Source organism: Myotis brandtii, unplaced genomic scaffold (assembly GCF_000412655.1).
Source record: "Myotis brandtii unplaced genomic scaffold, ASM41265v1 scaffold123, whole genome shotgun sequence".
Taxonomy (NCBI): domain Eukaryota; kingdom Metazoa; phylum Chordata; class Mammalia; order Chiroptera; family Vespertilionidae; genus Myotis; species Myotis brandtii.
In genome coordinates, this window is record NW_005354291.1 from 1,981,152 (window position 1) to 1,996,159 (window position 15,008).

Genomic DNA, 15,008 nt, shown 5'->3' on the forward strand with positions numbered 1-15,008 from the left:
ACGTTTAAATTGCATATTTATTTTCTCAGTGGAATTAACCCTGTCTGAAACAAAATGAGATCTTTTTAGTTTGTTTTTCTCAAAGATCTAGCTGGCCCTTTAAGAACAGTAGCAATTTTATCTCTGTCTGAATCTGATTGTTGCAACCAGTACAGAGAAATGTGAAAAAACTAAAGCATACAAACCTACAATTGTGCAAAACAAGCTCAATTAAAGTTTTTTAATTTTTCTTGAAAAGGGAGATTAAAGGCACATTTAAAGGCTGTACTCTATAGTCATATCATCTCTTTTTTCTACCCATCATCTTTGTTAAAAAAACTATATCCTAAAGTCTATCTTACTTAAGCAAACAGATACATGAAATTTCCTTTCTGTCACAAACATCTTTATTCTTTAGTATCTACATTTTCCTGCTCTCTGGCTCTGTACTAGTATACCCCAATGACATTAACCCACATCCTTGCTGTAATAAGCATCATTTATCATCCAAGAACAAAACACTACTATATTATTATTATTATTATTATTATTATTATTATTATTAACAATATTATAGATGCCCCCTCCCACTTTACCCACCTCCACCCAGCTCCTGCCCCCTCCCTCCCCTGGCCTTCATCACACTGTTGCCTGTGTCCATGGGCTATGCATATATGTTCTTTGGCTTAATACAACCTCATCAGCTATTTCCCTTATCTCTCATATATTTCTTTTAATTTCTCCCCCTCATCTTCACTCAGTGTTTGAACCATTAGAAGGCATTTTTATTCATGCTACCATTTCAAAAAAAAAGTTTTGAGAACTCTGTTTTTTATGATTCTATTTTTATACATGTTTACACTTTATACCATGATTAAATAACTCTTTAAGCACTGATAAAATATCAGATAACGGCAGTTAGAGCTAACTTGTGACCTTGAATAGTACCTATCATGATGGAAAAGAATAAGACAATTTAAAGGAAGCTTTTAATAATAAATATAGTGGGACCCAGGGCCAGTTGGAGGCAAAATTGCAAAGCATATAAAGTTTATCATTTCTTTTTTTCTCCATCTATTGATTTTAGAGAGTGAGAGGAAGGATGAGACAGAGAAAGAGAGAGAGAGAAAGAATCAAAAGAATTGATCTATTGTTCCATCCACCCATACACCCATTGGTCAACTCTTGCTCCAACCTGGGATTGAACCCACAACCATAGCACATTGGGACAACCTCTAACCAACTGAGCTACCCAGCCAGAGCTAAAGTTTATCATTTCTTTCACCTTTCACCATTTCCTACCTCCAGAGCCCTGTGTTCTCATGCCACAGGATTCTTGTTGACTAAAGTCACCATACCTGCCTGGTCTGTGTCACTTGCTTATTGATAACCCTTCTCTTGGGCTCCTTCCATGAAACTCAAGTCCCTTGAGTTTAAATGGCATAGGCAAAGTATTAGCAGGTAAACATCTAGTTTATCAACTTTATATTGGCATGTCAATGATGGGGAATCCAATTTAAGTTCCCAGGAATATTTTCATTTAAAAAAAATGTTCAGAACCTCTATCACTCTCTAATTGCTGATGTACACATAGGCTTATGATATAACTATTCAGGAAAATATTTGTTTTTAGTAGATAAAAAGGAGCTCTTGTTTTTCCTGAATCATACTACTTACCACCTGTCTATTGATACATAAGATTATGGATACTGAAATCTCAAACAAAAACAGAAACATAATGTTGAATGCCAATGATCATTGTCATGCTACAGAGAAGTTACAAATCTATAAAGATATTGCCATTTGGGAAAAATGAAAAAAAGGTAAGAATAGAGGCAAGATGAATATATAATATACATGAATACTGAGCCCAGTCTGACTGGTCATCACTCGTTGCTCTCCCCCTCCCCCAGCTTTCTCCTTGTTCAGCAGATCGGATTTATTTTCCTTGTGAGTTCTATACCAAAGCAATGTGTTGATCTCCAGCAGGCTTCTGGAATTTGTTGTTGCTTACTCCCCCGCTCTCTCTGCTCTTCCCTCCCTCCGTTTTCTATCCTGCTTTTACAAGGATAAATATAAAAAAACGTTGGCTTGTGAACATGTAAAGTTTGTGCAGCAAGGTTTTCTCACTGTGGGCAATATGACTATAACAATTATTGACTACATTCTTTATGCCATTGCTAATACATTTTTTTCATATTTTGTCTACTGCAATATGCTTTCACCTAGAACAAAACGTTTAAATTGCATATTTATTTTCTCAGTGGAATTAACCCTGTCTGAAATAAAATGAGATTTTTTTAGTTTGTTTTTCTCAAAGATCTAGCTGGCCCTTTAAGAACAGTAGCAATTTTATCTCTGTCTGAATCTGATTGTTGCAACCAGTACAGAGAAATGTGAAAAAACTAAAGCATACAAACCTACAATTGTGCAACACAAGCTCAATTAAAGTTTTTTAATTTTTCTTGAAAAGGGAGATTAAAGGCACATTTAAAGGCTGTACTCTATAGTCATATCATCTCTTTTTTTCTACCCATCATCTTTGTTAAAAAAAACAACTATATCCTAAAGTCTATCTTACTTAAGCAAACAGATACATGAAATTTCCTTTCTGTCACAAACATCTTTATTCTTTAGTATCTACATTTTCCTGCTCTCTGGCTCTGTACTAGTATACCCCAATGACATTAACCCACATCCTTGCTGTAATAAGCATCATTTATCATCCAAGAACAAAACACTACTGTTTTACTATATTATTATTATTATTATTAACATTATTATTATTATTAACAATATTATAGATGCCCCCTCCCACTTTACCCACCTCCACCCAGCTCCTGCCCCCTCCCTCCCCTGGCCTTCATCACACTGTTGCCTGTGTCCATGGGCTATGCATATATGTTCTTTGGCTTAATACAACCTCATCAGCTATTTCCCTTATCTCTCATATATTTCTTTTAATTTCTCCCCCTCATCTTCACTCAGTGTTTGAACCATTAGAAGACATTTTTATTCATGCTACCATTTCAAAAAAAAGTTTTGAGAACTCCATTTTTTATGATTCTATTTTTATCCATGTTTACACTTTATACCATGATTAAATAACTCTTTAAGCACTGATAAAATATCAGATAACGGCAGTTAGAGCTAACTTGTGACCTTGAATAGTACCTATCATGATGGAAAAGAATAAGACAATTTAAAGGAAGCTTTTAATAATAAATATAGTGGGACCCAGGGCCAGTTGGAGGCAAAATTGCAAAGCATATAAAGTTTATCATTTCTTTTTTTCTCCATCTATTGATTTTAGAGAGTGAGAGGAAGGATGAGACAGAGAAAGAGAGAGAGAGAAAGAATCAAAAGAATTGATCTATTGTTCCATCCACCCATACACCCATTGGTCAACTCTTGCTCCAACCTGGGATTGAACCCACAACCATAGCACATTGGGACAACCTCTAACCAACTGAGCTACCCAGCCAGAGCTAAAGTTTATCATTTCTTTCACCTTTCACCATTTCCTACCTCCAGAGCCCTGTGTTCTCATGCCACAGGATTCTTGTTGACTAAAGTCACCATACCTGCCTGGTCTGTGTCACTTGCTTATTGATAACCCTTCTCTTGGGCTCCTTCCATGAAACTCAAGTCCCTTGAGTTTAAATGGCATAGGCAAAGTATTAGCAGGTAAACATCTAGTTTATCAACTTTATATTGGCATGTCAATGATGGGGAATCCAATTTAAGTTCCCAGGAATATTTTCATTTAAAAAAAATGTTCAGAACCTCTATCACTCTCTAATTGCTGATGTACACATAGGCTTATGATATAACTATTCAGGAAAATATTTGTTTTTAGTAGATAAAAAGGAGCTCTTGTTTTTCCTGAATCATACTACTTACCACCTGTCTATTGATACATAAGATTATGGATACTGAAATCTCAAACAAAAACAGAAACATAATGTTGAATGCCAATGATCATTGTCATGCTACAGAGAAGTTACAAATCTATAAAGATATTGCCATTTGGGAAAAATGAAAAAAAGTACTGGGATCATACTGGGATTGAGCCCTGCAACCTGGGCATATGCCTTGTCCTGGAATTGTACCATGACCTCCTGGTTTCAAGGTCAATGCTCAACCACTGAGCTACACCGGGCCAGCCTACATTTTGAAGGATAAAGATGGAAAGATCATGAATCAGTAAGAAAAAAACAAAACAGTGTATAAGAAAGTTGGGCAAGAGAAATAATAAGTGAAAACAGGATACATTTAGAAGATACTGCTTAATTTTTTAAATATGTCATAGGCTAAGAGAGTGATGTTGGCTTGTGAACATGTAAAGTTTGTGCAGCAAGGTTTTCTCACTGTGGGCAATATGACTATAACAATTATTGACTACATTCTTTATGCCATTGCTAATACATTTTTTTCATATTTTGTCTACTGCAATATGCTTTCACCTAGAACAAAACGTTTAAATTGCATATTTATTTTCTCAGTGGAATTAACCCTGTCTGAAACAAAATGAGATCTTTTTAGTTTGTTTTTCTCAAAGATCTAGCTGGCCCTTTAAGAACAGTAGCAATTTTATCTCTGTCTGAATCTGATTGTTGCAACCAGTACAGAGAAATGTGAAAAAACTAAAGCATACAAACCTACAATTGTGCAAAACAAGCTCAATTAAAGTTTTTTAATTTTTCTTGAAAAGGGAGATTAAAGGCACATTTAAAGGCTGTACTCTATAGTCATATCATCTCTTTTTTCTACCCATCATCTTTGTTAAAAAAACTATATCCTAAAGTCTATCTTATTACTTAAGCCAGATACATGAAATTTCCTTTCTGTCACAAACATCTTTATTCTTTAGTATCTACATTTTCCTGCTCTCTGGCTCTGTACTACTATACCCCAATGACATTAACCCACATCCTTGCTATAATAAGCATCATTTATCATCCAAGAACAAAACACTACTACAAGTAGGCTGTCTTCCAAGCTATTCAACTGTTTCCTGGGTTTTCCCTGGGCTGTGGTGGGCCCTCCCCCTACCCAGTCCCTTTCCTGAATTTTCCGGGGTTCCATACCTTAATCCTTTCCAATCCTTTGTCAAAATTCTCCCAGGCTAGACTCCTCCCCTTTATGGTCACCATTTTGGCTCCCACTGAGCATGCCCCAAACTTCTGCTTCATCATCTTGTACTGTGCATGCTCTTGGTAGAAGGACCTCCTTCTGTGCCATCTTGGCTTCTACTTGCTTGCGCCTAGCAAGAGATTTCCCCCTTACTGTTTAATCCCTTGCCCTGCAATCCTGGCTAACAGACTGGTTATTCCCAAGGGGAGATCTGAAAGCCCAGTCTTTCCTGTCTGTCTGCTTGGGGATTAAGTCCCTTTGGTGGAGGATGAGGCTGTCTCCTGGGGCGGAGGAAGTTTAGCTCCCTTCTCTTTTGTTAGTACCTAACTAGCCACCCACACTAACAGAAGGATTAACTTTCTTATATAAACAAAATCTCTCAGTTATTTTCTTTTACATTTTATTTATTTATTATTTTTAACCGAGCACCCATGGAGGAAAAGAGTAATAATGGGCACTTATATGGATAACATTGTATGGTTCATAGATACTGCATTTAACTAGTGTATCTGGTGGGCAATATTTTTTGTCATATGCTATGTATATAACATAATGCATATGTGATACAAAAGAATATACTCCACAGCGAGAAGAGATATTCATAACATCTGGTTTACTTTTTGTTGTGTTAATTAATTTCAGGCCATCTAGATAAGGCAGTTCCTTATCTAGAGAATCCTCCCCTGAAGAGAAAAATTATGGCTTCCTTCTACAAAAATTTTTCTGTATTTTTCTCTTATAAATATTTTTATAACTAATCTAAATATTTGTACTTAGTAAAGCTAGAATGGAGCTAATCACAGCCCTCTGAATTCATCTTCTCGAAATTATGATTATAAAGCTATAGGATTAATTTCCTTGCAGGGCTCCTTAAATGATTCAAAATAATTCCCCAAAGTGGAATTCTAAAATGATGTCTAAGTGAAACAAATTGCAAAAAATTGCTGTGAAAGAAAAAAAAATCATAATTTAAATATGTATACCCACATTCTTCTTAGAAAGCCCTGGTTTCAAGTTCTGTGCCCATGGAATTCCTACACAGTCATGTGCTGCCTAATGACTGGGATACTTTCTGAGAACTGTGTGGTTAGGTGATTTTGTTGTTGTGTGGACATCATAGAGTATACTAGTACTTATACAAACCCAGAGGATATAGCCTTCTTCACACATAGGCCATTGTAATAGGCTATATCCTTTTTCACACATAGGCCATTGTAATAGGTATTTGTGTATCTAAACATATCAAACATAGAAAAGGTACAGTAAGATACAGTATAAAAGTTTTAAAAATGGTACACAATAGCTATGGCATCACTAGGCAATAGGAAATTTTCAGCTTCGTTATAATGTTATGGGACCACCATTGTATATGTGGTTCATCATTGACCAAAAGGTTGTTATATGGCACATGACTATACATTTAATGAGATTAAATAGGTTAGAAAAAAAACAAAACTCTAGGTAACAAAAGTAATCTTTCAGATTTGTTAGGTCCTATGGTGTTGATCAAATTTCTTTCAAAGCAATATATCACAAAGATATGATCGGTTACCCTTTCTTATTTAATATTTTGATTATATGATGTTGCCAGGCAGCTTCCTTTTTCACATAGATTAATCTGATTCTACCAATCCCATTCCCAGAAAATCACCTGCTGCATTTGGTACCCATTTACCTGCCTTATGGATTGCATTTGTGGTTGATAGTCTATTAAATTACTGTGCAGATTGGATTCAGGCCAGTGGTTAAAATATTTCTATTAGACTCCAACAGCATACGTGTATTTCTTACAAATTCACATCACTCTCTTATCGCTCACAGTGTTTCATTCTGTCTGAGGAGTTTGAATTGTGTGCACACTCAATTTCACAGGTGAGCACCAGCCAGCAGTTTTTCTGGGCCGTGGGTTGGGAACAGGGAGCCGTACCCAGCATCAGTGAAAAGGCTTGTGTGTCAACGGCATTCTATCAAAAGGACCTTATGTCTCTGGAATTTTCAAATAAGAAATTTCATCCTATTTTAATTTACTTATTAAAGACCCTGAAATGTTCATTTTTAGAATTCATTGTTTGGATTTGTTTGCATGTTAACTTAAGCTGTGCCTTACACTGACCTCTTTAAAAAACATGCATTTTTCCCTCTCTTACTGAGACTCAATATGTCTCCCCCTGCTCCATGACCGAGAACCTGTTATTGCTGTGAGAAACAAGGGTTCAAGGATTAGTTTTAGTTAGAAGTTACATATCCAACTCGGATCACATTTCCTTTGATTTTCTTTTCTATTGCAGGAGATGTCTGATAGGAACAGTAAGGTGACCACTTTCTTCTGTTATTTAATTGGCAATCGATGGTTGACCTTGAGACTTCTCATGTTCTGATACTGAATGGACTCTCTTTAATTTGATCAGTGATTCCCAGGGTATTATAGAGATGGGATCACCAAGCTGGACAAAAGTTTCTGGGTTAGTGCTATCTATTATTAAATTGTTGTTATTGAATAGACCTCGAGGAGACCATGAAGGTAGTGGAAACCTTATACTAACAGTGAATGATGTATCACAGATGGTTTCTTCTTCATTTGGCTGGTCTTAGCCTTCTCTTGGCATGATGGCTTTTGCCTAGAAGGCTAGCAGACAATTTTTTATTATCCTAGAATAGCCTTGTAATTTTTCAGGGAATGAGAGTAACGGTAGTTTCTTATATCTGTATCCCTTTATGATTTCAATTCAGTGGATATCTATTTTGAACATATGCTATGATCGAGTGTCTTTGTACCATTCGAAATTAAGAAGGACCCTTAGGGTTGTAGAATGCAGTAATGTGAGACCTAATATTTTGAATCTCTAGTGTATGTGCAGCTATCTTCTAGAAACTTTGACATACACACCACCCCAATTCTTACAATAGCCTGGAAAAGTAAATATTCTCTCTGCTGAGGCTTACGTGACTTGCTGAAAGTTTAAAGAAAATTAAGTAAATGTCCGAGGCAGGATTCCAGTCCAGATGTGTGAGTCGCTAACATCCTTTATTTTTGACTACCCTGCACTGCCTATTGAGGAAGAGCATAACGATGATGCTGTGCAATCACAGAGATTCAGACTGGAGATATGCAGGGAGGTTTATAAAAAAAAGTAACATTTTATCTGGATTTGAAATATTAATGAACTTTTGGACACTAGAAAGGGTTAAGAAAAGATTCAGGATGAAGGAACATGATGATAAAATTTGGAAGTGCCCTCACCAGTATTCTCAATGATTAGAGCGTCACCTCCCAGACTGAAGGGTCACAGGTTTGATTCCGGTCAAGGGCACATACCTGGATTGCAGGCTTGAGATCCCTGGCCCAGTTGGGAAGAGTGCGGGAGACAACCAATTGAGGTGTCTCTCACATCGATGTTTCTCTCTCTCTCTCTCTCTCTCTCTGCCTTTCTCTCTCCCTTTCACCCTCTCTAAAATCAATAGAAAAAATATCCTTGGGTGAGGATTAACAATAACAAAAAATTTGGAAGCATGAAAGGCTGTGGTGTGTTTCTGAAAGGGCAAACATCTTGATGTACACAGAGGAATGTGGTGAGGCCTCACTCAGCCCTGGGAAAGCCTTGAATATCATGGCAGGAAGTTGCCACATTGCTCCGTAGGTGATGCTGCCAGACAAGGGAAGAATTGTGAAGATGGGGTGGTTTTGTGTGGGGTGTCCTTCAACCTATTAGCCTTGATTCTCCTCTTTCCTGGGCTTAAGGGTTTTAAAATCAAGGAGAAAAACCACATAAATTCTCTTTGTAGTTCAACTGCATTAATAAATTGCCTGAAGGCAGATGTCTTAAGGTAAATGAAAAATGAAGACATTGATCTTAATTTATCAGAGAAAGCATTTCTATGGTAGCAGTACATTTTAAGCATTTTTTTAAAAAACACAATGATTCAAGAGACTTATTTTTGTCAGTGTGAGTTGATGAAAATTCTATAATTTTCTTCCAGGGAAAGTCTAAAATTTCTTCTCCTCTTTCCTAGAGGCAAGGGGATTCAGTATTACTTCATAGACGTTATTTTTTTAAGTAAGATTTATTTAACTTACCTTATACTAGTAGGTCTATTTTTAAAATAGCTTCTTTCTATTTTAACACCTAAAATATTTATAAATTTTGTTTTTATCCATGTAGAATCAAACCTAATTTATATCCATCCTAAATAAAATCTAATTTATATCCAGATTAATTGTATTAGCTTTGACATTTTCCAGTATTCACTGATCTTTCTTTTTAAATGTATTTGTCTATCAATCTAATTTAGGCAATTCCTGTTTGACAGAATCAACTCTCATTTCTGCTTTTAGTGTTGAAGTACAGAGTTGGCTATGAAATGAGTACACAAAATTAAAAGTGGTGGATGATGTATATCCCATCACCACATGGTTTTTTATGTAATTTTAGTCATGACCTTGGATTTTTTTGTAGAATGATCTAAACTTTTGAAAATATGCTTTATCAGGAGAAGAAGGGCACTGGCTTTGAAAAATGAATTATGCCTCCAGTGTTCTGAATTTGTTGTTAATACATTGAAAAGTAAACTTTCTTTAGCACAACATGTATGGTAATCAAGTACAGGCATGTGGATGATGAATACCCAATAATTGTCCACTTAGAAGTGACATACTGTAAGTCTTGACAAGGACACAAGACTCATCCATTCAGATTTTGCCAATGAAGATGCATAAAGAAAAAAAAAGAAAAAAGACCTAAAGTGAAGAAATGTTACAGTATGTAAATTTGACCCGTGACTTAAAATTTCCATGACGCTCGGTTTATTTTATCCATTAATTTAACAATACTGAGGTCTATTTGTACTCAGTTCATTCTATATTTATATTTAGTTCATCCCTAGGCCCTGAACTAAGGTGATAGAAAATGCAAAACAAACAAACAAACAAAAACCCACAACCCTCTTTCTGAAATTTTCTATTGTTTTTCTTATAGTACACTTAGAAGTTTTATGTAGTGATTTAAAGTGAGTAAAATAATATTCTTACAGAAACCTAGGAACATTTTATATTACATTTGTTTTGATTGGATCCCTAACAGGTTTTCCTTTCTTGTGTTCATCTTGGTTTCCAAATGAGGGGATGCTTAGCAGATCTGGAGGAGAGTAAGAGGACTTTCAAAGAGCATTAGTGTCCATGGAAGCAAGTGTGACTCTGTATTATCTGTCACTTTCTTTTGAAGCTTTAATGTCTAAAAAGACCATAAAGCAAAGAACATAAAAGTTGATTAATACTGAAACATTTTATGGCACCATTTAATGAGATAAAAAAGGGGCCTAAGATGGGAGCATCACATTCATAAAGTACAAGGAAGAAAGAGGATAGAATCTAATATTGGCTCTATGTGTATAGTATCTCTTTTTGACTCTGTACGGTAATGGTAATGATGATAAAAACAATAATAGTCGCCTCTAGTATTTATTAAGATTTTATTTTATGCTCATTCTAAGTGTTTGACATGTATTATCTTAACTAATTCTTATACTAACTAGGTAACTACTATCAGTAATCATTCTAAGTGTTTGACATGTATTATCTTAAACTAATTCTTATACTAACTAGGTAACTACTATCAGTATCATAACATAACAGAGGTGCAAACTTAGGCACAGATGAAGTAACCTCCAAAGATCAGCCAGTAAGTGCGCTGAAGGCAAACCTGCCTTTGAAGGAGGAGAATGTGTTTGAATGTTTCCACAGAACTGACAAATGTTCCAGGAGCAAATTTCATTTTGAAGAATAGGTTTTCTATCTCTTTCAAGAGAACCATTTACCATTACCTTGGAAAAACCAACATGTTTTTAACAGCAATCATTTTGTAAGACCCTAGTATTTACGTTAGAATAATTTATAGGTGCTATGCCAAGGGGAATGTTACATTTATTATTTTCCATAAAACTGTTGACTGAATGAGGTATCATTTCTCTCTCACCTTAAGTTGCATTGATCCTCGGTGTCTTTTGATCTGTAAGAACTCACCAAAGATTTCTCCTTTAGAGCAACAAAGCATATCGTTACACCTTGGCTTTGATTAATGCAGTGTAACAGAGAATAAAAACACTGCATTGAGAGTTCTGTGACCTCATTTCTAATCTGGGCTCTACTGTTATGATCATGTGCAAGTCCTTTGCCTCCCTGGGCCTTAGTTTAGTCATCTGTAAAATGAAGGGGCTGATTAGAGTCCTCCATGGCCTGTCCTCAGCTCTACAATGCTATGACTCCACCATTCTTTTTCTTAATCAAAACAAAAGTCAGTGAAAGATCAAAAGAGGCTTATCTTCCATAACATTCCACCCATTTAAATAAGACCTGAATTGCATTGAAAGTATCAGTTTAGAAATATTGTATTTGGAACGTTTTAGTTCTGGCAGGGTTTTTTTTTGTTTTGTTTTGTTTTGTTTTGTTTTGGAGGGGGGGGGGAGGTAAGCTAAATTAAAACTTCTAATTTAGGGATTTACCTATTAAATGCTTTTTATGTGAAAGCCTTTTTTTATAGTAGATTAATAGGAACTCACTAAAACACATCAATTTAATCTTTTACTTATTGAGAAGATAAGGCACAACAATAGGTGCTAAATGATAACAAAATGAATCAGCCATCCTCATGAATAATAACTGCCCCTTATGGGCGCCACTGCCCTACCTGTTACTTTGCATGCATCGCACAGCTGATTCTTAGCAGCGTCTTTACGCAGTTGCCTTAGAGAACAGATGAGTAAACTGAGATTATAGAGTTTGTAAATGGCAAGATTGAAAGTAGAAGCCTTGGCAGGCTCTGAATCTTGTGCTCTGCTTATTATAACACGCTAGCTCTCCTAGTTATCTGAAGGTCACTTCCCACCCACCCCTGCCACCAGGGGCCCTAAGAAGCCATTGAAGAATTCAGTCTAATGCAAAATTACAGTTTTTATGATGTAATTTAAAAGCAAGCTTACCAAAACAGTGAAATAAAGGTTATGAGGTGAGGATTTGTATTTTCGGTTGAAGGAGAAATCAATCAAGGAGAGTCTGTCATTCATTTCTAGACAGCTGGCTTTGTGAATCCCTCCCACTAGCCTCGGTGTGAGTCCATCTGTGTCTGTTGAGATGACTGTTTTAAATCTTCCATTTTCTAGGTCAACTGTTATATCACAATCAGAGGAAGTTGTCTGGCTTCATAATGTGTGATTTAGCAGAAAGCAGCATGCACAATTCTGTGTGCCACATATGGTCTGAGGATTGTAGGATGCATAACACTGTGAGATTCTGGATCCAATGATGTTGAAAAAAGTCTGGTGTTTTTTTTTGTTTGGTTGTTTTTATTTTTCTGATTCTGTGTGTTTTCAAAGATAAGAACAAGAATGTTTGGCTTCCAAGATGGCCATGTAAAAGTGGCTGCCTGATGTTCTCCAACTCAACCAAATCATGCAACAAAAATAAAAGGCTCATAAATAAAACAATTTCATAAATTGCACCGATGGAGAAATTGGTACCTAAAGGAAAGGATTCAATTCCCATTACTTAAATTAGCTCTTAATGTAACTTTAATACACATCTTTCCTGGTGATATCATTGAGTGGCCTGCTTGAATACACATCAGAAACAAAGTACTCCTTTCTTATTATTCCAATTGCATAATTCCCATAACAATAATAAAGTTAAGTGCACTCGCCAGTTTTTTTCTTTCTATTGGAAAACATTGCTTAAATGAGGGAAATACTGGAGTAGCTTAGTTTCAGAAATGAAGCATTTTTTTTGTTTAGAATTGCATATGATATTCTGAATTTTGGTCAAGATGGAATACTGAAGCCATCTAACCGATACTACAGGCTCTTGTGTGGAAGACTCAGTGGACTTGAGTAGAGTTCCAATGGATCAATGGGAGCGCCATTCTCCGCTCAGGAGGTGAGAACCATTCGGAGGAGGACTAAATGCTGGGGCTGCCCACCAACATTTTTGATACAGTCTGGGAAAAATCTCATTTCCTCTGTTGACATTCTGACTTGCTATTTAAGAAGTTAGTTTTGAATCCTAATTAAACTAGTAAAGCTATCAATAAAAATGCTTGTAAGATACAGCTTCCTGGTAAGTTTGTTAGAAAACAACAAAAACTGTGAAAACAGAATTTATCACCAGCTAGAAAAACATACAAGAAGGTCTACTTAGTATAAACAGTTAACCAAAGGTTTTTTCCTGAGCCCTTTCAGAAGCAATTTCCCACATTTCCTACACTTTCTCACATTATTGGGTTAAGAGAACAAAATGCATATCATCCTGTTCCCTTAGAGATTAATCACATAAAGTTGAACAGATTGCTGGTCAGGAGATGATGCATTTCTTTCAGGGCTATTGCTTTATTTCTTTCAGATCCTTTATACTTGAGAAAACGGCTATTCTGTGAGGTCCATTTAAGGAATAAAGACAATTGAAGCTGCAGAATCAGACTATGGACAGATTTAAGGGCATTATCACTTCTCTTAGCAGAAATCTGGGTTAGTGGGCAAAGCCAATACGTTCTCATCTCCCTAATTAGAATGCCTGGTCAAGATCCCTATCTTGGTCCCTATATTCTAATTTCAAGTTTGCACCTTTTAAAAACCTCCTAAGGCCCTCATATTCAAAAGACAACCACAAATGTATTTCACAGGAAAAAATAGAGATATCCAATGAGAGGATCCTCAGCTACGTACCTCGCCGCATTCTGAGGTCACCTGCATTTGGTCCCGGGAATGAGGTGTGCCTCTGTTCAGATCCTATTCTCCCCTCTCCTCTGGAATCTGCTCTGGCAGCTGCCCCCTTTTCATCTGGGATCTTCTTTCTCTGCTCTAGTTCCAGCCTCTCTCTCTGTATTATCTTTCCTCTTTACCATGTTCAGATAACTCATATGGTACAGTCACATGTTCCAAAGCCACATGTAGTGAGACAGCAAAAGAAAAATAAACAACAGGGAGGCTCCTTAATTGCAGATCCTTTTCTAGCTAAGCCTTATTCCTCTTCTCTGTTTCCAAACTAAGCAGTTTGTTGAATTGTCTGAACTCACTTTTCCCATTTTTTTCTATGCTTATTACTTCATTAAAGTATAATGCAGAAAGGTGCACAGATCTTAAATATACAGTTGGATAGGTTGTGAATAATATACATACCCCAGTAACCACCAATCCATTCAAGGTATAGAACATATCCATCACCCTGAAAATTTCTTCATGCCCCTTCTCCGTAAATCTCTGCCCTGCCCTTCCCTGTGATCACTAGTGTGGTTTCTTTAACTGTAGATCATAAATTTTGGTCCTATTTTCCTTCAGATTTTAAAATAACCTCACACAAAAATTCTGTAAGCACAGTACAAAAACTCTTTTGCTCTTTAAAAAACCATTTGAAATTAAATGTTTCAAGTATGAATACTTTAGTTTCTCCTCCAGCAAAGGCATTTTCTAATAGGACTGCAGTGCAACCGTCAGAATTAGGAAATTAGAATTGCAGCATCACCAACATCTAATTTTCAGGATCCATTCAAATTTTACCCATAGATTTTCACTAGAGCAAAAGCATCCAGTTCAGGAACACACAGTGAATTTAGTTACATGTCCCTTGAATATAGTTAAGAGTCTCCTTTTATCTGCAACTTTCCCTCAGTCTTTCCTTGACTTTACATATTGTGGCACTTTCCTAAAAAGGTCAGGATACTTATTTTATAAAATGTTCCTCAGTTTGGTTTGTCTGGCATTTCCTCATGAGTAGATTCAAGTTAGGTGTGTTAGAGCAACCAGGAGTGATTCTATGTTCTTCTCATTGCATCTCATCAGAGGCTTATGACAATAATATGTCCCAATATTGAGGATATTCATGTTCACATTGATCACTAGAGTAAGGTGCTAAC